At 46.1% G+C, this 21,887-nt stretch overlaps 1 protein-coding gene across 2 annotated transcripts in view; it reads right to left on the bottom strand.

Moving 5' to 3' along the window:
- Pinx1 (PIN2 (TERF1) interacting telomerase inhibitor 1) overlaps positions 1–21,887 on the bottom strand; it is a 77,557-nt gene that overhangs the window by 28,115 nt on the left and 27,555 nt on the right. The gene's annotated exons all lie outside the window — the stretch shown is intronic.

The raw sequence follows: 21,887 nt of genomic DNA, 5'->3' as shown, positions 1-21,887 counted from the left end.
CCAGAGGATCACTCGGCCATCAGCACGATACCAGGACAGCTCCTGCGGTCCTGCAGTGCATGTGCTGAAGGAACCCTTATTTTATTTAGTAATAGTACCAAAATGTGTAACACGCTGGGGATGCACCAGGGCACAATGCACACAGGAAAGACAGGTGCCAACAGTGCCTGCTTGCGGCGGGTACGCAGAGCCCTCTGTGGACACACAGACCAAGTCACCCAGAGGTCAAGTTTTGGATAACAGACGCTTTCTCTAAACTAAACCCTCAGTATATGACTGAGTCGCAGTGTTGGCACTTTGTGGTAAATAAATGGGTTTAGATCGCAGTTTGGGCACTGGGTCTCTAAAATGTTTGCCATCACTGGCATACACTACATAATCCGGGCTTGAAACCAGCCACATTTTCGGGCATCCGCTGGGGGACTGACGCATCCACCTCCGATATGGGGATGGTTGCTATGTGTAGGGCACCTGAGTCCCAGAAGTCAGGTAAGCTCATACTAGGCGGGTTATAAAAAAATCCATTATGTTGCCAACATCTTTAAATCAGTGACTTCTTATTCTCCTGAAACACCTCACCTCCATTTAATTCTAGGAGCCATAAAAAAAGGGCTTCAGAGTCAAATAAGTGACAAGTTTTGGAGAGGGAGCATCTCACTACCACACACAAGGCTCTAAGAAGGAATCAATTAAAACCTTGTTAAATAATTACACTTCTAACCTGGTGTTTCCCTCCTGAATTTAAATGTGTGACAGGACCACTGTCAGTATCCTCCCCCTCCACCTCTGTAAGGAACACCTATGGTTCTAGGGAATGTATCTTGAGAAACCGTGCCTCACAGCAATGCTGACAGTGAAAACCAAGCAAAAGAAAAGAACCATGGCTTAAACTGAAGCTGTTCTCATTCTGTGTCTCCCACCCTGAAGTATGCAGCAATCTGCAGCCTAGTAATAAAGCATGCGACAGGGAATGCAGCTGCTTTCCTGGAGTTCAGCAGGGCTCTTGGCACTTACCTGTCTGAGCCCCTGAGTCTGCACTGCTCACTGACTTCCCACCCTGCCTAATGCTCAGAGATGTGTTGTCTACAGACCTAGGAGGAGGCAACTTGGCCTTGACCAAAAGCTCCGTTGGTCACAAGGCCTCAGGACTAGCACAGAGCCACTCACTGCCTAATGTGGGCCAGCTTAACTGTTGATCTGCACGAGCTCCAGCGGCCAGGCAGAGCCCTTGCCTCCAACAGCAGTCTACACACAAACACATCCTAAGTCATAGAGATTACTGCATTTGAGAAGTGTTAGCAAACCATTACTTTTTTCAGAATAAAGCCTGAATGAGAGATTCAGAAGAAACAGAGAACAACAACATCCAAATTTTCATGACAACATCCAAAAGCCCCACAGCATCTTTTGGTATTTTCAAGTAACCTGAAGAAAAGGAAAACAGCACATTTTCAGCCACAGAACTATAGCAATGCTTAATAATTTCTTTCAGCTCTTGGTAATTAGGAACCCGGATCCTTTCAGCATCTACTGGAAGGAGAAAGTCTGCATTGACACCTCAAGGTGAGAAACATCTCAACCATCCTAATGCATTCAAGCACCAAGTTCTAAATGGTGACTTGAACAACCATGACTCCTTTACTTAATCAAAATTTAAGGCAAGTGTTCTTAAGAAAGGGAGTACAAAGTACAGATCTGACTTCTCAGGAGTCGGAGGCCCTCTGAATTTCTCTTATTACAGCACACCTGACCCATCTGGGTGACATCTGTTAAATGCCTATTGAGACATATGTGTGTGTAGGGACATATGAAGACACACACACACACACACAGGCGCGCGCGTTACAGCCCGTGGACAGTGAGCATCCCCAGTTGACTTCCACTCCTTGCCAGATCCATTTTCCTTAAACACAACTAAAAACAGCAGAACGAGGCTCTGCCACCACCCTTTGCTTTCACCAGTGTTTAACAGGCACACAACTAAAAACAGAAGGGGTATAAAGGCACGATTCGTATGTATATAAGACACGTGATGGAAATTATGTGCAGCTTGCAGTTAGGACCCCTGGTAAAGGTAAAGAGCTGCGTGGTACCCAGGAACGGTCCCTCGGCAGTGAGCAAGACGAAACCAAAACCTCTTCACCTCCTCACCAGCCCTCGTGCAACTTTCTCAAAAGCGGAAAACCACCTCCTCTAAATTCAGGAAAGGTAAATTCTTGAGTCTAATGGTCTAGTCTATGCCTGTGAAATCACACATCACAGTCACTGGGAGGTGTGACCTGCTCATCAGGTAAGGCCACCGTGATTCTGCTAACCACTGCCAGTGCTGCCAGAGCAGAACAGTTTACTGCTCAGTAGCTCCCCCTGGTGCCAGCTTCTCAGAAGACACTGAGATTTCCCAAATTATGTTCCTGTAAATAGTTGTATTGGATCAACAATTATCACTCAAATTGTCCATGGTAACAATCAGAAAAAAAGACTATTCCTTGCTTTCTTTTTCTACCTACATAAAGTGCCCTTACGGTGCTCAAGTTACAGATTTTGCCTGCACGTTATTTTTTGTTCTAGCTAGAGTAAAAGTCTTCTCATCTCATGAAATGTAAGAAAACTTAAAAATGCACTTTTACAAAGTTGAAGAGCCTTCCTACTTCCCTAGGAAGCTGGTAAGCTGTAGTATGATATTTAAATTTTATTTTAACAAAACAATAGAAAAATTATCTTTGTCATTTAAAAAGATGTTAATTTGGAATTAGTTGCTATAGTTAGACAAAATAAATAACTGCAAAAGGCAACTTAATTACAACTCACATTACCTAGTGAGCAGCTACAATAAAAAGACCCTGAGCCAGGACCTAAGACAGGACAGTAATGGCATCTGTCGCATGGGTGGGACAGTAAAACTTACATTAAATAGACTCAGCTAAATTTTTATTACAAACTCACACTTATGTTTTTACACCACTCACTAGATTATGGTGTCACTGCAGAAGGCCTGGGAAACACTAACCAGACTGTAAAGGACCTGAAGTCCTCTTGTGTCGTCGTCGTGTCGATGTTACAAGCAAATGGCTGCCTGGGGACAGGTGCCGTTTTCAGCTTTCCTCTCCCTGGCCCTACTCCACACCTCACTCTGCATCCTGTGTCTGCCATTATAAGAGTCCAGTTCCTACCCCTCCGCTCATGCTTGGCTTTGGTGTGTCCAAAGGGTCCAGGTGAGCAGCCTGACCAGGAGAAAGCAACCAGGGAGGGCAGACCCAACCAAGTGGGTGACAACCCCACAGGTGTCTAATCCCACCGTCTCCCAGGGTGCCCCAAGTAAGACTGAGCCCCATGCTGAGTGAAAGGAAAAGGGCAGTCATGTGGGGTCAGTGGTTCAGGACTATGGATGGGAAGGCAAATCCTAGGAATGTTAAAAGGCTAAGGAGGGGTTTTCCCAGGTTACGGCAACTTTTGACGAAGCTGATCAGGGACCCTTGTCTGAGTGAGGGTCTGGGTTAGTTGTGCTGAACCCCTGTCACTGGCTGGCTAGCGGCTCGGGAAGGTTAAGGTCGCGACTGGGAGGGCAGAGCCCAGACAAGAACCTCGGTCTCTAAGAGGAGAAAGCTCTGTCACTCCCTCTTCCGCATCTTCTGATGTTTATGATTTTATTTTTCTCAGTTTTGATATAAACTAATTCTTCTGCTTCTACTGTCATCTCTACAGATCGAGACCTAGGATATACGAACACGACCATTGAGAGCCCATTAAGAGTTGTGTAATAGTACACAACTTGGTGCTATTTCTGGGGCCGGGGCTGCAAACACTGCAATACACAAAGGAACCCCTCCAACTTGAGAGCCCCGCTGCTGAACTGCACCAATGTAATCAGGAGTCACCACAGGGTTTCAGATGATGCCAGGGGTAATCACTCTGTGGTCTCTTTCCTGAGAGTGCTGCTGTGAATGCAGGGCTTCTCTCAGTCCAGGTAATTAAAACGACAGAAAGGAGCTGTAGTGTCGGAAGGAGAGCCCCATTTCTCAGTGCTGCATTAGCCTCAAGGGGACAAAGACACTGCTCTCAACTTCCTGAATGCTCTTGAGCTCGAGTCCTTGCACTGTCCCTGGTGCCCAGAAGGACCCCATGATGCAGCAAGTGCGGGACCACAAACCTAGGTCCACATTGGATAGCTGTTCCTCACAGAGCCCGCAGCACAGCTCCTTCTGCTGCCTTGTCTTAGCAAAACTAAGCAAGATCCAGACAAAATCTCTTACGAATATTCTGCTACCAAAAGATGGAACCCTAGAATACAAAGACACCAGTGACTGCTTTCCTGTATCACACACTGACCAGGCCTCACCCCACAGAGAAGCTAGGGGAGTCAGCAAAGGCCTGAGACAGATTCCCAGCAAGGGCTTGCAAAATCAAACCTTGAGTTGATTTCTCATCTATGAACAGAGGTGACACTGTGTGCGACCCAAGTTTATCTGCGTGTACTGACTGCTTCCCAGGGATGGGCACTCTGCAACTGCTTCAGCTTTATCACCTCACTGACTGCAAGGCAGACCTGGTGCATTACCTGGATTTTTCCTGGGGAGAAAGCAGAAAGTCAGAGCAGATTAAGTGGTCAGGTCACTGACCCAGAAGATCAGTTTGGAATTCTTTCCACACAGCTTAACCTCTCTGAAGCTCCTCAGTTTCTTTCCCTGAAAGCCAAAGGAAAACTAGATGGTCTTTCCCTCGGGTTCTAAAATTCTATCTCGAGGGGGCTGGGGATTTAGCTCAGCGGCATAAGCACCTGCCTTGAAAGCAGGCAGTCATGAGTTCGATCCCCGGTACCGGTAAAAATGAAAAAGACAAAAAAATAAATAAATAAATAAAATTCTATCTCGTGCAAAGCCACTGTGAGGGTTAAGGTTTGATTTTTAAAACAATCAGTACTCACAGAACTAAAACAAACCACTGCCATTCTTACTTCACTTTTGGAAACTACAAATCTGTGATCAGCACCTTTAAGAACCCAGATGGCTGAAAGAACAAGGCTGAATTTGAAGTATTCCTGCCACTTGCCATGGATGTGCTGCTTGCAGAGAGTGATAAAGGAAACAGAGCACACACAAGAGTCACTGCGATGTGGCAAACTGAGAGTATTGTTCCTCCAACACGAAAAGGAAGTAAGCAACATATATGAGTCACAACTGCATCCTACTGATAAACTGGAAAATGTACACAAACAAAAAGACCCTGAAGACTTCAAAGAAATGAGCAAATGAAAAAGGCAGTCTGGGGGATGGAAGCACTGAGGAATGAAATGCAGCGTGATGGAGAAACGCTCTGGGGTCAGGCATGGTGATGCATGCTTGTAATCTCAGTTACCCAAGAGGATGAAGCAGGAGAATCACAACTCAAAGAGTCCAGTCTGGGCAACTCACTGAGACACTGTCTCAAAACAAAGAATGATCATAACGCAAAGGGAGGCGTGGCTGGAGCTCAATGATAGAGCACCCTGGGTTCAATTCCTGGTACTGCAAAACCCAACCACCACTGCAAGCCACAAAGCCACAGTGCACGTCGCTGAGGACCTCTTCTCTGGAGCCACGGACAGGCAGAAGTGAGCTTTGTGGGTCTGACAACATGTGGCTCACCTTGGCTAAGGGGGCACACTTCTGTGACGTACACACAGCAAGCTGTGCACACACTAAAGACGTCATGTGTGGAAACTACTCTCCCCTTGGGGACACCAATCAAATCTGGACAGGCTAAGGGGAACAGCTTTCCCTTCATGCCATGAGAAAACCACCTCTGCAAACCTGCTCCCATCCCAGGATTTCAGTCTCTGCCAGAACCAAATGACAACAAACCCTCTTGGCCTGCAGCCCTAGCTTTCCTCACCGCTGCCTTTCCCAGAGAGGCTTTCTTAAGTGGCTGACCGGAGACACCAAAGGGCGAAGGGCTGGAGGAAGCAGGCAGCCCTTCCTCTCCTCATGCCAGGAGATGCCTGGGGACAGCACCTGCAGGGTGCCAGGGGCTAAAGGGGCCCCCTAGAGGCCAGGAGCCTCACGTTGAGGTTCCTTCCACCTTTAATGTGTCCATTCCTGACTTCCATCAATGTTAATTTACATGACAAGAAGACATATCCAAAGGCGTAAACTAGGATAGGAACAAGTTGGGCACCAACAACTCTGCACGTGAAAAATGACCAGGGCCCTTTGAACTTACTGTACAAGATACTTAAACCATCCTTTGGTAGACCTAAATTTTAAAAACTTGTCATTAATAGATTATTTTTTAAAGAAATTCACTACAAAAATTTTCAAACACTGTACACAAAAATATTAGTGAGCTGCAATCTTCCTATCTGCAGCGACAAGGCTTCGCTGCAGCCTCACACCATCCCTCTGCTCTCCGCTGCAGTATTTTACAGCAAATCCCATCTAACCAGCCACTTCCTCTTCATCTTTCAGTACAGATCATTACAGAGTGCAGACACTCCCTCACACGATCACACCATCTGCACACCTCACAAAATTTCTTAGCATCACCTAATTTATAGCCATGCTCAGATGCCAACTGCCTCGTGTATGTCTTTTTAGGGCTCACTGAGGTGCAAACAAGGCCCCCGCTCGGATCCGGTTACTCACATCTCTGAGGGTCTTTCTATTTCCAGCACTCATCTGCCCCACTATCCCTTTTTTCCCCTCATGCCACATACTTATTATAGAAATTGGGTCAGCTGCCTTGAACTATGCCCCACATTGGAGATTTATCTGTTTCCTTATGAAGTTACTGAGCCTGCAAGTCTATACCTTGTGACTCCTGTGACTGAAGACTACTGCTAGAGGCCAGTACTCATGCCAGGCCAACGTCTAGCACAAAGCTGCCAGGAACTCGGGTGGTATCCCATCAGTACACACAAGGTCCCACTCTCTGCAGCACTTACTCGCCTGTGTGGCAGCAGGCTTTCTATAAGCACTACGCTTTCTTGTTCTGTGAAAACAGTTACCATGGAAGTGAATTCTGAGCAACTCTTAATGTAATGGCTGATATAACAGATTTCAGTAGTAACTAGGAACTTCACAATATTTTATAGGGTTATAATTATGAATCAGGGAAATCAATACACTTGAGTCCCGTAAGTATTAAAGAAGTTGGGGCTATCAACTTAATCACCACTCACAGTTACTCAGTGAGCAACTAACACACTCAGCCAGGACTTAGGACAGAGTCCCCACATCTGCTGCACGGTGAAACAGGAAGACCTATGCTAATAAAAGGAGTAACGAGTTCAGGTAGCACACAGTGCTCGGCACATTCACAGGAGTGCAGAGCTGGGTGACAACAAGGGCTGAGATGTGGAAACCTTTTATGCAGGTTTCACACCCTAGAGGGCAGTGACTCGCATCTGTTCTGTTCCTGCAGTGTCACTGGAGCCCGGCACAGAAAGAGTTAAAAACCTGCCAAGGAAACGCTGAGCAACACTGCACTATGCCCTTGCTCGCCAGCTCATACTCCTCTTCTTTTCCTCCTCAGTGATGGGAAGCAGGCCTTAGACAGGCAGGCAGAAGCAGTGGCCCCAGCAGCAGTCCGGTGACACAGAGGTGGCTGAGAGAAGTCCCGGGAAGATTGGTGTCATGGACATCAGTGTCAGGGAGATGCAGCAGGGGAGTTGGCAAGGGTCTGCTCGTGCCTTTGTTACACGTAAGGGACTGTGACACTGGACAGCAACACTACAAATGAGATAATTTTGAAAAAGCAGATTGTCTTGGAAAAAGAAAAAACCAGGTCAAGGGATGACACCACGAGTTACAGTTTGGGGGTAACAGGATTAAGAACAGTTTCATTGGGGCTGGGGATTTAGCTCAGCGGCATAAGCACCTACCTTGCAAGCAGGCGGTTGCGAGTTCGATCCCCGGTACCGACAAAAAAAAAAAAAAATAGTTTAAAAAAAAAAAAAAAAAGAACAGTTTCATCAATAGTAACTAAAAACCAGATATTAAAAATACAGAACTGGGGCTGGGGATTTAGCTCAGCGGCATAAGCGCCTGCCTTGCAAGCAGGCAGTCGTGAGTTCGATCCCTGGTACCGGTAAAAACGAAAAAGACAAAAAAAAAATAAAAATAAAAATAAAAAAAAAATAAAAAAATAAAAATACAGAACCAATAGGTTCATGATGATCCAACTGGATACGAGAGAAAAAACTATAGAGCTCAAGGTCCAGTCCATCATCCAACAGTTCCAGGTAAGGGAGATACCAATAATAAAAACATGGCCCGTGCTCTTCCTTTCCTCCCTATACTCACCGTCACCGCTGTATGAAACAACCCCTTTGAAGCTGTCATCTAAAACTCAACTGTAGAAGTTAAGGCAGGGTTTAAGGTCACAAAGGCAGTCACGGCAGGTCTAGGGCTAGCTGGAAATAGTGTTGGCTCATGCTTCGATCCTCTTTCTGTTCCAATATCACAGCCACAGTTTCCATTCATCTTTCTCAAGACTGCGACCCTGTAGCAGGGAGGCCTGCGCTCCTTCTGAGGGAGAGGAGCTTGGACTGGGGCAAGGCATCTGACCTGGACTGGTCTCCCACGGTGTGCCTGGAGGGCAGCAGGGCAGCATGCTAGCAACAAGCGTCCCCCACTCAAGGCTTCTGGGTCAAGACAGTAACAGTTGTGGTGCACTGCTAGAGGCAGAGAGCACTTTCTGCAGTGCACTGCACAGGGCTGTACATTAGGAAGGGCACACCGTGATACACTAACACTGAACCCCTTGAAGAAGCAACGCAAGCATTGAGGGCACCACCTTCACTTCGGTGGGGACTTTCTGAGGCTTCTTTAGGCTCGCACTCCAAAGGCCGGGTGTGTGTGTGTGTGTGTGTGTGTGTGTGTGTGTGTGTGTGTGTGTGTGTGTGTGTGTGTGTAGGAGAAATGGGGAGAGGAAGAGCTGCATGCAATAATGAACTGCCTAAAATGTAGATGATTTCTAGGGAAATCCTGTTTAAATCTACCTATAAGGGAGTATATCTAAGTAGCAAATAGAGTAGGTTTTTATTTCACAATGGGATTAATATCTAGATCAGAAACTGAAAACAATAACCAGCCCACCCTTCCTTCCTAAGTGTTTTGAGATATAACAGCTTATTATACTCTGCAAGTGATGGATGAGAAAAGCTGTTGTTAAATCTTTTAATGCATTTTTCCTTGGCTTTGAAAAGGTTCCTGAAATATCTGCGACCACCTTTCCTTGGTGACTATTTGTTTTGGATCCTCAGGCACAATAAGGCTCTGTCCCTTTCACAGACTGGGAACAGCCAGCCACCCGCAGCTGAAGCTGAGAGGAGGTGTGCTCTCTGCAGCTCTGTGGCCAGACCTGAACTATACCCAGAGGCCAGGGTACAGCCTTCGTGCCAGGAGAGGGCCAGGGTATGACATGGGCCCTCCCCACCTCAGACTCCAGACCTTAGCCCCTTGTACCCCAGGCCACAAAGCTACACTAGAGAAACTGCCTCTAGAAGGACACTCTGCAAATTCTGCCAACTAGGGGCTGTCTGGCGGAAAGGTTAACCCAGAGATCACCCACAACAAAGCTCACCATCAAGGAAGGGGTCCCAAGGGGCCTTGTCATTTGGGACTAACCTGGGAATCCTCTGACATGACAGGAAACCAAAAGCAAAGAGGCACTGGGGGAAAAGGCAGAAACCCAATCTGTGAATCTCTCTGTGTGACTACTCAGAGGTGAGGGAACGTACTACTGTACCCATGAAACAAGAACAGAATGCTGTTTAAGAAGGATAAATGAGGGCCAAGGAGTCAGCTCAGTGGTGTAAGTGCCTGTCTGGCAAGTGCGAGGTCATGAGTTCAATCTCCAGTGCCAAAAAAAATAAAGGAATAAGAATGAGTAAATATAAAGGAACATCAGACAGTGAGAAATTTAAAATGAGAGCTTAACTTAAAATCAAGAAAATCTCCAAAGAACATACTGAGAAATCTGAGACAAAAGAAAAATCTGAGGAATAATCCAAGATGCCCAGCAACTAATAACTTTCAGAGAAAATGGCAGGCGAGGGACTAAAATAAAAGGAAATTCTCTAAAACTAAGGGAAAGACAGGAAACTTCTGGTGAAGAAAAACAGAACCACCTCACATGCCCATGAGATTCTAGAATTCAAGGATAATTACATGGTAAAACTTTCTAAAGGAAGAGACAAAGAAAAGAGATCTGTCCAGCAATGGACATCAAAAGACACCAAATAACACCCCTGACACTTTCAAAGAGAATGATTTTCAGCCCCAAATTTTAAACCCAATCTGACATGATTTGAAGACAGAGATACTCAGACCTGGGCCCTTTGGTGAAGGCAGCTGGCAGGAGTGTGTGGAACTGACAGGCGGAGCAGGGAGCCAGGAGGATGGGCTGTGGCCCTGGCAGGCTGTCCAGCAGGGCAAGAAGATGAGGTGCAAAGAGGGCTGCCATTGGGGCAGCCCTTCTAGGCAGAGGCCAACAGGTGTGACACCCTGTGCAGCACCCTGGCCCCTGGCGGTGTGGGAAAGAACAGGACCCAGAGAGGACTATGCTTCACCTCAACACTGTAGCCAAAGCTGGCAGAGGAAGTGCCATTATAGTACACTATTTGGCACAGCAGGAAGCAATATTTTCTTCATAAATCATGTCAAATAAATTAACTAATAATTATAACATACCAGTAATTTGAACAGTAAAAATGCCCAGCCTATCAAACCAGAAGCATAGATGTTAAGAATCAATACATCGAGAAATACCAGAGAAAAAGATTATATTAAAACGTGAAGGTAAATATCAGATAGCTTGAAAAGAACTGCAGATGCTGTGGGGAACAGATTTGGAAGTTAAGGCAGCCAGGCTGAATGAAGAATGCTGCTGTTTGGTGCTGCTTAGCATTCTTCCTCTGAGCCCACACATTTGATCAGAAACAGCACTGTGCTGGGTGTGCTGGCACCACATCCCAGACTCTGGGCCGAAGCAAGAGGACCACAAGTTCGAGCCCAGCCTAGACAACTCAGCAAGACACTGTCTCAAAATAACACTTAAAACGGGGAGTAGTTCGGTGTAAAGCCCTTGGGTTCAGTCCCGGTAACAAAACAAGCCAACAGGCATTTAACAAGTCCTCTCTCGGTGCCAGATGCTGCCACAAACACTTTACCTGTGCTCACTTTCATTCTCATGGCAACTCTGGCAGGTGACAGATGACTTTCTCCTCATTTCTGATTTAAAGATGGGGAAGTAAAAGCACAGACAGGTTAAGTACCTGCTCCATGGACTGCTAGAGTCAGGAGTTAACCGAGGCAGTGTGGACCAGAATGTGGAAACCTTATCTTTGAAAGAAGCCAGGAAAAGAGAATTTAATTATCTTGGGAAAAACCATCTGATTTTCGCCCACCGATAAACCTAGACAGTGAAAACCAATCAATCTAGCAGACATGAACACGTAAAAAGCACTTATTCTCTCATATCTAAAATCCTATATTTTCCTATCAACACCACAAAAACCGAGCCTAAACAGCTAGAGCAGCAGAAAAGAAAAAGTTGGAAAAAAATTGCAGTCACACAAACTGTAGTTAAAAAATGACTAAGTTTCCTTGATATATGAATTTGTTGGAAAACCATTTATCAACAGCCTGTTTCTTGCGAGCAGAGTCCCTCAAGCCGAGAGCCATGTCATTCCCCTTTGACTGATTAATTAGCCAATCAGGGGACATTTTTCATTGTGAGGTATGATGGTTTATTTCAGCTAATGTTTGGTCTCTAATGGCGACATATTAAAGCCAACTCGGCTATTTTAGCCCTGTGGAGTGACCAGAGAACGGAGAGAAGATAAATCAAAAGAGCTCCCTACAGTTTCCCTTCAGTCCTTAACAAAACCCCTAAGGAGCAAATGGCTGGAGCAAAGATCCTCTCCCAGTGAAGAGAAAAATAAAGTGAAAAGAAAGGCATGGTGCCTTCAGCCAAGGGCTCCCTCCCGTTTCTGAAGAGAGTAATTTATCCCGTTGATTAACAGACCACTGATAGAACAGGAACCAGAAAGTCAATACCTCCCTCTTCCTCTTTCCATCAAAAGCTGTCTGTGCTCTCAATAGGTAGCCAGCTCTGCACTGCTCCCTACTTGAGGAGACAGTTTTATTGCACTTAGTAGCAGAAGAGGCAGGGGCACCCCAAGTCCCATCAGATGGCTTCCCATCTGTCTTGACAACTGACAGATACTGAAGTACAAAGCAGAAGCTTGGATCCAGCGGGGCTGGGTGTGCAAGTCTGCATACCCGGCAGACACTGTGTTTAGTACACAGCCTCATACCTGCACCAAGATGGAATGAAGGAGCTGGGCTCTGCTCTGTGATCCCACATGTATGCCTATAAACCCAGCTTCCTGTCTCCTAGAGATCTAAAGGTCCCAGCTGGCAGAAGAGGACCCAAGGGGCACGGACCCTTTCGCTGGTTCTGTAGTGCACTTGTTGCCGTCACCATCCAGTGGGGGGGGGGGGTGCTCTCAGAGCGCAGCAGGCCTGCCGACAGTCTTCACTGTCTCCAGGTCAGAACACTTGCAGTCACAGCTGCAGGCAAGGACCCAGGGGTACGGGAATCTGAGCATAGGATAAGCTATTCACGCTGCTTCCACTCTCCCCCACCACCTGCCCTCCAGGCCTAAAGTCTGATGGCGGTAACTGCTACGAAAAAAAATAAAATGAGGGAAGGGGTACAAGAGTGGCAGGGGGGTTGCTGTTTGCCTTTTTCAGTTACAAACATGGAAATCAAGGAAGGCTGACTCAGATGATACTGATCAAGAGGACAGAGAGGTACGGAGGAGCCATTCCATGCAGAAGAGCCCCCAGGTGCTTGAGCCAGTAGGAAGAGCAGGAAGGTAGTACAATAGCACTGGGGGGGGGGGGTGTGAGGTGGGGGACAGAGGCAGAGAAGCCAGACAGCGTGCAGGGGGAGGGGACTGGGCGGGGTCCTGCGAACTAGTAAGGATGTGGCTTTTACGCCAGTGAGACAGAAATTAAGGACAGTTTTGGGCAAAGGAGTGCCATGGTCTCAATTACATTTTCAAGACATCACTCAAGCTGCCCTAGGAAAAATGCATATCAGAAAAAGACCCTGCTAGGCTAACAGATCTCATTACACTACATCACAGTGTTCATATGCCCACCTCTACTAGCAGAGGGCCACAACAGTCTTGGAGGGACCAAGTTCTACCAGGCTTGTATCAAGCCCTAACTGGCATAAACCAGGTATGCAGGGAACAACTACAGAATGGTTATACATCGTAACCCCCAAGTTTTCTCTGCTTTTCCATTACTGTCTAAGCATCAACAAATTGTATGTCCTATGGAGTAGAAAGCAGAGAGGTACAGCAGCCATAAGGGGCTATGGTTTACCTCTGGGATCAAGAGTCTCTGCAGTCACCAATGCCTGAGGTTCCTGGGAAACAAGCACTCCCTCAGGAGGCACTGTTGCTCAGGTGGACCTAGGTGGAAGGAAAGGGATGGGTGACAGTCTCCAGTGGTCCCTAAGTGGCTGCCCTGGGTTCTTCAGTGGCATTTGAGGTCAACAGCCCCAGAAGGGGAATTTTCCGTAACTTCTCCAGGTAATCCAGGTTCCCTCTCCCGAAATGAGAACTTAAACTCTGAAATCTGTTTTTGCTATGTAAGGTCAATGGGACAAGACCCATCTATAGCATGAAGACCAAAGTACTCCTTGGTGTGGGCCACAGACCAGGTGATCCTAAAGGACTGTCCTTGAGATCCTAATACTTTTTATAAACAAACTGACTCTAATACCTCCAAAACACTATCACTTTCGTGGAAGCAGAGACAGTACCGGATCACTCTGAAAATTGTTACACTTATTCCTGTCACCTCCACGACGCCAATAAATGCTGACGACAAGGAGCTTTCACCTCAGTTCACCGTTAAAGCAGTGGGTTTTTTATACACAAACAATTCTTTCCAAGATTCTGGTCACAAACCAAATCACCTGTAAATCAAATCAGAATAGTAGAAAGAGTTGAGTTTGTGAATCAAGGTACCACGTGGTCTAAAGAATGTCTATACATCTACCCAATGTTGTTCCTGCTAGAAGGAAGACTTTTCCTTTGGGCATTACTTATCTTAACTATCAATTAAAACAAAGCTGACACAGTCAAATTCCTGTCTGGCAAGTGGTGCCCAGAGGCCCCTTTGCTAGGTGCTGTGAGACCAGGAGGACTGAGGCAGTGAGCAAGTGAGGGCCTCAGGGTCCACAGTGAGCGTGTGTGGCAGTGCACGTGGTCTGAAGAGCCTGGTCCCCTTGCAGGGCACTGCTCCACCCTGCGCTGAGCGGGTCTCCAGCGCTCTGATGGCAGTAAGCTTGGAGCACTCACTGGCCAGGCACCGGGGCGCTTAGTAGGCTCTGCGGGGCTCTTCACCTACCCCACCGGGTATTTTATTATCTCCCTCACAGCTAAGAGGGAGGCTCAGAGGGGCTTGATCACCTGCTTTGGGGCACACTCTTAAGGCCAAAGCAGGCACTCCCGCCTCTGTGGCACCATCAATGGCGCCTTCCACAGACTGTGCCTCTGCCTTCAGCAGGAATGTGGAGAGAACCTCTCACTGGAGGGCCCGATTTCCTCTCCACCATTTAAGACGGCCACATACCATCACAGAGCCATGACAATGGACCTTTAGGAACCATGACAGTTTTCTGCACACCAAACACCCCCAAACACAGTGGCTTTAGAGTGACACTTATGTCACCACCTCATTCTATTTCTGTGGATCAGCAGTTCAAGGAAGGGCTTGGCTGGACAATAGCAGCTATGGGTCTTTCTCGTGCAGCTGCTGGTGACAGCTGGTACAGCAGGGGCTGAACCGGCATGTTCCTCACTCCCTGCAATGTAGGTGTGAGGACCTTAACCTCACCAGTCAGAGTCTCTGCCCGCAGGCAAGTCTGAGACTGGACTCTCCCCAGCATGGGTCTCAGGGTAGCTGGATGAGTTACCTCACGCCCTTGAGAGCCCCAAAGCACCCCTATGGAGGGGGGACAACTCAGCTACAAACTAGTCACAGCCCTGCCCAGGAAGAGGGGGACAGACTGGACCTCACCTGGTGATGAGGAAGTGACAGGGGTCAACCAAGAATACACAGCATGAGCAGAACCGCTGGGGTTCCCTACAGAAAACATACAATTCAGTAGCCTAGAGTTTTTTGTTTTTTGTTTCTCTTATCTTTTTGAGACACAGTTTTGCTACGCAGTTTACGCTGGCCTTGAACTCACTCTGTATCCCAGGTTCGCCTTAAATTTGTGCTGGGTTTACAGGTCTGAGCTACTGTGCCTGGCAGTCCCCTGTTTTACAGATAAGAAAACTAAGCTTATAAATAAAACAGAAAGATTCAAAAATTTATGTCTTGAATCTGCTAGGACAGACAACCTGCTATTGAACCTCAGTCTCATCAGACTTCCAAATTCCCCTCCTGGATAAAGTACATAGACAGACAATGCCAAAACTGCCCTAGAATACGGCAATCAAGAAAAAAGATCTCAATGATTTACTTTCCTTGCAGTCTAATGAAACACCAAATGTCACCGCAAGGCCGGAACAGACCCGCAGGGCTTCATGGGGTGGACTCTGCAGCCTCCTCCTCTGGAATCAGTGGAGCAGTGGGGCTCGGGGCTGCCAGCTCTCACACTCGCAAGCACAGCAGTTCCTGCACTCAAGGCCGACCAGCCCTGCCGGCACAGCCCTCTTTCTATACATCTCCCCCATCAGCATTCATCCGCCCACTTACTTTGCCATGTCTGCTAGACACACAACTCTGTCATCTGTTCCGGTATGGAACATACTTTCTAAAGACGCCTGTCCCCAGCTGTGTCTCTGTACACACTCCTTCAAAACAGCACCCAGCCGGACAGAATTGGCTCCTAGCAGCACCCTAGGTTCCGGCAGCTGCCCCACCCCAGGCTGCGGCTCTGTTTGTGGAATGTGTGGTCAGGTACTTACCTTCCAGCTTTTCATTTAAAGGCTATCAAATTAAAACTTTCTAGCATTAAATGAGCCTTTAAACATCTTCATAAACTTTCACCTTAAAAAGGTGAGTCGGTTTTGGCTAGATGTCCCAGAGTGATAATTCTGAATCTTGATTCTGTCACCTTTAGTCAAATGATGACAAGAATTTGCTGAAATCATTCCTGCCAGAAAAAACACTAACTTTAACTTTTACAACTCAGGTGTATCATCTGTTACATTCACTGATGTACGGAACACTCTTCTAGCAAATGACCCAGTGACATGGCAGCAGGAACGCTGGCACTGACAGGGCTACAGGGCGGCCAATTCACCTCCAGAAAAACCATCTGCAAAACTCATCCCCGTTTACCAAGAGCTTAACAGCATGTAAATTTAGAACAAAGGAGAAACAACCTTCAATTCACAGTAAAAAATTATCCTAAAATGTGAAAAAAGGACCCTTCTCAAAATCGTCTTCTCTCTGAGGGCCTGATGGCACCAAATTGAACTGGAAGCACGGTCCAAGATGCCCCGCAAACCTACCTAATCAGAGAGGAGAGTCTGCTTGCAAAAGACAGGAGATGGAAAAGACATGGGATTCATGGTAAGACATGTAAGTATAAAGCAGGCTGCAAAGAGGGCATGTTTTGATTCAAAAAAGCAAAAGCCACCGGCAGAGTTCAAGAAAGTGATCACTCACTGGGTATCTTGGGAGAGGGTAGGAGTTATCACAAGGTTTCTGACTCAAACAGGTCACAGAGGTGCAGAAATGGACAATTATTGGCCTGCTGTTTAGAGAAACAAAGTAAGATTGTTAGTAGCACAGTCTCAATCCTCGATGTAGTGTAGGAATATTTTTTCTAGTGATAAGGCTGAATCAGGAAACACACTGGGCAGAGGAAGGAAACTGGGAAGGTGGCGGGGGGAGGGGGGGATGAGAGAGGGAAAAAAAACTAGGACTCTCAGGAAGTTCACCCAGATAGGAACTAATGGAATTTGTTTTTCAGTACCTCCAACTTCAGTTTGGAAGCCAAGTGAGAACACACACACCACACATACACACACACACACTCACACACGGTCATGTACACAACTCCAGGAAAGCGCTGCGCTGGGGAGCACAAGTACCTGCTGCGGGTCTCAAAGGACTGAGTAATTTCAATTCAATATATTGGATCATTTCTTTGTCTCTAGAGAGCTCTAATTCAGAGCATTCCACCCCAGAGTACTGTGTTCCACTTACTGTAGCACAAGTACAGTGGGAAAGGAAAGGACTTGGAAATTACACATGCACAGCCAGCCACACAACACAGATTAATAAGTTTTCTCAGGAGCTGACAGTTTGTGACGATCCTTCATTCTTTAATCAAGTACTCTGAACAGCCAGCCTGAGCTAGGAACCAGTGCCTCTTGACACTGGGCAAGGAAGTCGTAAGCACCAATAAAGCCGCCATAAGTCCTTGAGATGCTATGAACACTCTAATTCCCATAGCAATGAGAAACAGTTAAAGCCAAAAAAGAAAAAAACAGTCCCAGTCTAAAAAGCAATGCCTGAAAGCCAATTTCAGGAAAAGTGGCTTGATTATTTAAAAACACAAATTGGCATAAGCAAACATTCTCAATTTATCCTATGTCAAGAGTCTACCATGGACACTAGAATCTTCCAGGGGAAGCATGACGAGTACTTCCCATTCTCAGAGGCAAGACACTGAAAACATTTCAGAAGAAAAACTACTTCAAACGCCAACCCTATAGCTATAAAAACCATGATTTTAAAGATGTGTAACAAGTCCATTTTTAAAGAAGAGAAGGAAAATGAAGCTCCTAGTTACTGAATCCCTACCATGTACCACACAATGAACCAAGGACATGGTGGAACCCAGGAATGGGGACAACCCGGTCCCCTCTCTCTAAATTTTTCACTGTGCCATGTGTGTGACACATGGAAAATACAGTGGATCAATGTCTTCACTAGAAAAAATGATTTAAACTTTATAAACATGTCCTAGATATCTTGTACAGCTTGAATTGTTATTTTGATACGACTTTCTGTTTATTTAGAAATATAAAGAGAAGCTTAATTAAGAGATCAGATTCTTGGCTTCGTAAAATTTCTTCCACTACATATATAAAGCTCACCAAGAGAACTGACATGTTAAATGTTTTCTGGGGGGAGAGGGTGGGAATTAAATCCATAGTTCTAGATTTTAAAGTTTCATCCTGGATCAAGGACAGGAGAAATCCAGTAAAAGTTCTGGACTTTCCATTTCATACTGTGACAGGAGCACCCACACACAAATTTTGCTGCCTCCTAAAGATGGTCTCCAACCTCCCCACCATGAGTAGACACTAAGACGCTGCCCCAGGAAGTCCCAACTCCAACGTGGTACACACAACAAACCCGTCACTTTTCTGCACACATCATTTTACTTTACAGTAGGTACATTTCTGAAATTTGCAGAGCAAATGACTTAGTTGGATAGGCTAAACTGTAAAGACATTAAGTGATCTGATGTCTTCAAGAAATGTCTATGAGGCATTTCTTGAAGACTTACAAGACAGAAGACAGAAGATTCAGCATGGATAAGCACAGTGATTGGGTCATGGAAACCACAATCACCATCAAGTCCTGGGCTCGGACCACAGGGATCTCAGTAGACTCAACTCCAAACCATTAAAGAGCTGGTCCATACTCACAGTGTGCTGGCACCAATCACACAGTTCTGCAGCGGGTGCAGGGGTCAGGGGAGATGGAGGGGTGCGTAACTGTAACTGGTGTGGCAAAAGCAAGATCTCTTGTGGTGAAAGGACAGTTTGATATTCCAATAGGGACAGTGGTTACAGACTCCACAAACATGCCAAAAGGTACAGAACTATACACCGATGCTAACTTCCTGGTTCTATCGCTCAGCAGAATTACAGAAGATACTAACAGCTTGAGGACAACAAGGGAAGGGTACAAGGTGCTCGTTACCCTCTCTCTGTAGTTTCCTATGAATCTGTAACTATTTCAAAATAAAAGGTCAAACCTCTCATGACCATTAATCAGGAGGTGAAGATGGTTCTTGAACATAAATATTCAGATCAGTTGGCTCAACTTGAAAGACCACAAAAGACACAAACAGTACAGCATCTATGCTGCAGAAACTATGCTTTCTTAATTGGGCCTCTGGCTCCACCCAGGAAGGAAAAACAGTTCCCGAGGCTGCCTGTAGGCCCCATATCTCTGAATCCGAAGCACTCCGCCTTGAAGACAAGAGGTGAAGTTCTGAAATTTAAACCTTTGATTTCTACAAAATGGGAACAGCTAATCATAGTCTCACAGTGATGACACAGTGCTAGTGTCTCTAATAAAGACTCAAAGAAGCACACCCAAATCAGTTCAGTGTAAATTGTTTTCAGTGCCAAAAAAAAATTTTTTTTTCATTAACAGTGGCAGTAGCAGGATAGAGAAAAGAACACTGATTTTGGAGTTAGAGGGACCAGATTTAAATCCTACTTGCATCACTTTGAAGCGTTAACACTTCTCTCTGGGCCTCAGTTTCCTCACTGCTAAGAAGAGGGCACCACATCTACCTCACAGGATTGTCACCCAGGCTCAGTGGAATATTATCACAAGCACTGCGCAGTGCCTGACATGCAGATGCTTAACAAAGTGATCACTTTTATGATGGTTGAGGGATATAGTAATTACAATCAGTAGGCTAGGCCCACCATGCATCAGAAATGTGCCCAACTGTGAGGTCCTAAATCTGTACATGTGGGGCACAGGTCAGGATCAGCATTGTTCCGAGAGCCACTGTCCTCATATTCAACATGACCACAGTTCCTCAGCCTCCTGAAGCATCTGGCCTGTAGTAGAACAAGGGCCTTTGCAAAGCCAAGTATTCAAGTCACAACTGTGATGTGGTCGAGGAAAGAAAAAACACAGCAGTACTCCTTCAACTGAATGGAAGCCAAGGGTCTGGTCACTTCTTATAAACACCCCGGTCTCACCACATAACCAGAAGAAGCATGAACCCAGATAGGCCAGGAGTCATCCTATGCACAGTCACACCTATACATCCACTGGTGGAAAACACTAACCCAGATAGACCCAGTTGGGAGGAACAGACCTTGCATAAAACATTGCTCAAGGCTGGGCATGGTGGTGCATGCCTGTAATTTCTGCGCTCAGGAGGCCAAGGCAAAAAGATCACTGTGAGTTTGAGTCCAGCCTGTGCTACATAGTTAAGCTCAAGACCAGCCTGGACTACATAAAGAGATGCTGTCTCAAAAAAACAAAAACAAAAACACAGCACAATATCAAGGTTGACCGCATCTATACCGCATCTATATGGACTAAATGAGTTTCCCTGGACTAGCACAAGGAAATTGCTGAAGCACCTGGAACACAGGTGAACTTCTTGTTTGGACAGGACTGCGTGATGATGACATGACCACATGAGGAAACACCTCATGGCACCTAATAACCGGTCTCAGCAGTCCGAGAGAAGATTAGAAACCCTAATCTCCTAAAAGGGAAAGCTTTCTGCCTTAAAGTTCTACCACAGGCCGATAAACAGTATTTCTGTCTATGATTAGAATATGTAAGATTTCCATAGAGAATGGAGCAGGGAAGGGAAGGAGAAGGATCTGAGGGCCAGTCCAAGGGAACTATCAGCCTAGCAAGTTGGAAGAGGTGGAGAAGGGAAAGGGGGTAGGGTTGGTACCAGGGCACAGTCTGGCCACTGGAGAGCTGTTGGGCAGAGAGGTGATAGCAGGAGGGAAGGGACTGGGAAGCTGGGTTCTCAGGTAACACACAGCACTATCAAAGGTGGGCTTGGAGAAGAAGGCTAAGACGGGATGGGTACCACAGTCTTCAGTAACTAGGAAGGACCTGATCCAGACCACAAGATAACCACAGAGGGGCAGAAGGGACCAGAGCCAGCCTGTCTCAGCAGTGCTGCTCTTTCTAGCAACCTCTCTTATGAAAGAACATCTGATATGGTCAGAGGTCCGAACTCCTCCTTCCTGAGGACCAGCTGCTGCCTCTCGACTCGGCACAGAACCTATAGCCACCAGCCGGACAGATCTGGGAGTGGGGGGATGGCTTCTGCCACCCTCACCCTGCAGGGGTAGAGCACCCAAGTGCTAAGACCTGGGAACTCAGTCCCAATGTGAAGGGAAATCACCCAACACAATTTCTCATCACCAATAACCCCAGAGTCTCTAACATTAATATTGAGTACTAAAAATTAACCACTGTGGAAAAAAAGACTTGTCTTAGCCTGAAAAAATGACAGAGGGAAATGAACAAGTTCCTTTTTTCTTCTAGTCACCACGAACCTTCACTAGGAATCATTAGAGGAATTAAGTGTGACACACGAGAGCAGATTAGCTGAGTAACAGCTGTACCTACCATATAGTCCAGGGTTTCTTAGATAATACCAGTTTCATTCCAGAAATTTGTATTTCAAAAATTCTAATATCTTGACATTCAAAGCTATCTCTTACATTTGAAAACGTAACAATTCTGTGAATTACATGGTCAGTCTAATAATTAGGATTCTGAATTATGAGTTCATCAAATTTAGGGGGTAGCTTAGTCATTGCCTTCTCTTTTAGTTTTGAAAAGAATTCTGCCGAAAGATGCTGATGGACCACTGTTCAGATGCCCTCCTGATGGAACAGATGGGTCCAGGGTTTGCATGCACTATACCGCCTTCTCCCTCCAGCACATTCCAGACCAAAGAGCAGCAGGAGATAAACAATAAAGGTCCTTATAGATGCCCTCATCTCCTTTGGTGATGGGGACATTTTTCTCTTTGAATATATCAGCAGTAGGTTTTTGTTTTTGTTCTCACAGTAGGAAACGATAGAACAGGTATTACATTCCGTTTTTAAGGTTCCTTATAAAATGTGA

Source organism: Cavia porcellus, unplaced genomic scaffold (genome assembly GCF_034190915.1).
Source record: "Cavia porcellus strain 051 isolate PalLab524CR breed Dunkin Hartley unplaced genomic scaffold, mCavPor4.1 scaffold_24, whole genome shotgun sequence".
NCBI lineage: Eukaryota > Metazoa > Chordata > Mammalia > Rodentia > Caviidae > Cavia > Cavia porcellus.
This window is presented reverse-complemented; position numbering and strand designations above follow the sequence as displayed.